The following is a 2,824-nucleotide window of genomic DNA, read 5'->3' on the forward strand; positions in this document are numbered from 1 at the left end:
TTGAGGATTCTGCATCTCACTTCCGAACATGCAAACAGAGAGACAGGAAACATACAGTTCAACCTATGATAGAACGGGAATCACACCAACGTCATCGTGAGGAGTTAAAAATACTCCATAAAATAATATCTTCGCGTAGGAATCGAACTCAGACCTTTTGCCTCAAGTACCAAAAGACAAAGTATGACGCCACAGACGCTGATGATCCTTTTATTTTGTAATGACCCTCACTTATTTATCTCGTACATGTAAGCTAGCTGAGATGAGTAACTCATAGACAGCTTGTGTATATGGGGCGGAGGGGGTTTGGATGAATCCATACGGTCCATGAAGATACCGATCTCTCATGTCTATGATATCATGAAGATATGCATCTCCAGTTTTTGAAACTGATACCAGCTTCAAAGATTTGTAAATGTAACTCCCCAAGCTGATGTTGCTTGATTCACGTTCTCCCAAGGCTTGGAGCGTATGTTTCCCTCCTCGTCTCTCTGTTTGCTTGTTCGAATTTCTGCGCTTAAAATTCCCTCGCACAGGTGTTATGTAGTAATCTGAAGATAATATTCCGACGCTCGAGAGTGTTCAGATGGAAACTCAAAACTCACCTGGACTACACCGCATCGATTTTGAATTAAAACTCTCTCAAAGATCCACTGGATTAGATTCTGGTTTGGCTAGCTGTGCTGCTGATATGCTGTTTCGAGACAGTCCCATGATGCTATATATTTTTTTATGTTTGACACCTTTCTTTATACATACTGGGTTGTTTTAAAAAGCGCAAAGCTTTTTTTTTTGGAAACGGACAACCGAATTGTAAGGAATCATTTATAAAGCAATATATGAATAGATTGAAACATTTGGAGGGAAAAGAACAACAAGAAAAAAAAAGAAAGAAAAAAGGTGACAAGTTCAGATTTAATTGAATTTAAAAGAAACAATATATGAATAGATAGAAACATTTTGGAGGGAAAAGAACAAACAAACTAAAATAAATCAAAGAAAACAAAAGTTAACAAGTTCAGATTTACTTGAATTTAAAAGAAACAATATTTGAATAGATAGAAACATTTTAGAGGGAAAAGAACAACAACAAAAAGTTAACTAGTTCAGATTTACTTGAATTTAAAAGAAACGGATGATAGACACACGATTGTCCGCGAGACAGGATGCTAGTCTTTTAAATAGTTACATTATATCAGCAGATTGTGGTCCCTGATGTACATCTGAGTGAGAAAATATTCATAACCCTCATGGTGATACTAGGGAAGTAACTAATGGCCTTTTGAGCAAGAAACCGGCAGTCTGACAAAGACTTTTCTGACAAGGTTACTCAGTTGTTGAATGGCTTATTCACTTTACTGAACCTTATCCGTACGTCGTGTTTTACTATCGTATCCATACGACGTGGGGAACACTGTGCCACCACTTTCCAAAGAGGAAATTTACTCGTTAATCCGAACCGTACGCTCTGCACGGCAGTCTGTCAACATGAATTTTTAAAGAAATACTGAAAGTTTCAAAAAGATCTTAGTACTAAAAGTTTTCTAAAATGGGAAGAATACAACCTTGAGGGTACACAGTGACTTTTAAAAAATGTCTTCTTATTCCGTAAACCGACGAGGGGAGATGCAATTGTCGAACATGGGCCAGGTACATTGCCTTTTGGATCATCATATTGTTCTTTTGAAGAATCTCTTTGACTCTGTCGACCCATCTTTTTCTTGGCCTCCTTTTGCTTTGAAGCTATCGAATGTCATACTTTGGACATTTGGTCGCTTTTAAACACAAGGGGGCTATCCCGAAAAATGCTGTTTTGAGAAAATCGAAGGAAAAGTTTTTGAACTCTTGTTCAGTTTCTCTAAAAGATAAGGAGAGTTTTTTCTTTAACCAAACAAATATACACACCACTGAAATCACACTTCTCCTATAGATAGGTATAGCAATGCCCATTTTTGAAGCAGGTCAAGATTTCTGGAAACCCCCGAAAGCTTGTCCTTTAAAAAATGACAATTTTGAGGGTGGCTATTGGAGCCCCAATTCTTACAACGTGTTCAAGTTATTCAATTTATTGTCTCTCGACGTATTTAGTTCTCGATTCAACGCAATTCAGATCATTTAGGAGACAAGCTGGCACCCTGACTGAAAGGGCCAACCCGAGCTTAGAAAGATACAACGTACCAATAGGAAGACCGAGCAGATATTCGATTAAAATACTCCCCATCCGGAAATCAAAACCGGGTCCGTGGGTAGTTGGCGGGTGCTCTAGTGTGGTTTGCTTCTTCTCTCCTGTCAAACATCTATCGTCCTTATCTCCCCTCCTTCTGTTTTATGTTTGTTACCCTCTTGTAACACTTCTAATCTTCTGGCGCTCATATGACCTTATGCAGTTGCGAGCGCCGTAAAACCTCTACTAAAACTAAACTAAACCGGGTCCTCTGTGTGCGGCGGCGAAGTGCCTAACCATTGACAGTGTAACGTTCTAACAGAACGAAAAACAATAACTGACTGTGCGCTGCATCTGTCTTCAGTACGATACTGATTGATATATTATGTGGGTGCAACGCCCCTTTCGTCACTGTTTAAAAGAAAACAAAAGTTAACAAGTTCAGATTTACTTGCATTTAAAAGAAACGGATGATAGACACACGATTGTCCGCGAGACAGGATGCTAGTCTTTTAAATAGTTACATTATATCAGCAGATTGTGGTCCCTGATGTACATCTGAGTGAGAAAATATTTTTAAAAGACACAGGGTACTCCGAATGTAACGTCCATCTTCAATTTTTAAAAAAACCAACCAAATCGGCGGAGAGAGCAGAAAAC

This window comes from Aplysia californica, unplaced genomic scaffold (genome assembly GCF_000002075.1).
Source record: "Aplysia californica isolate F4 #8 unplaced genomic scaffold, AplCal3.0 scaffold00103, whole genome shotgun sequence".
NCBI classification, from domain to species: domain Eukaryota; kingdom Metazoa; phylum Mollusca; class Gastropoda; order Aplysiida; family Aplysiidae; genus Aplysia; species Aplysia californica.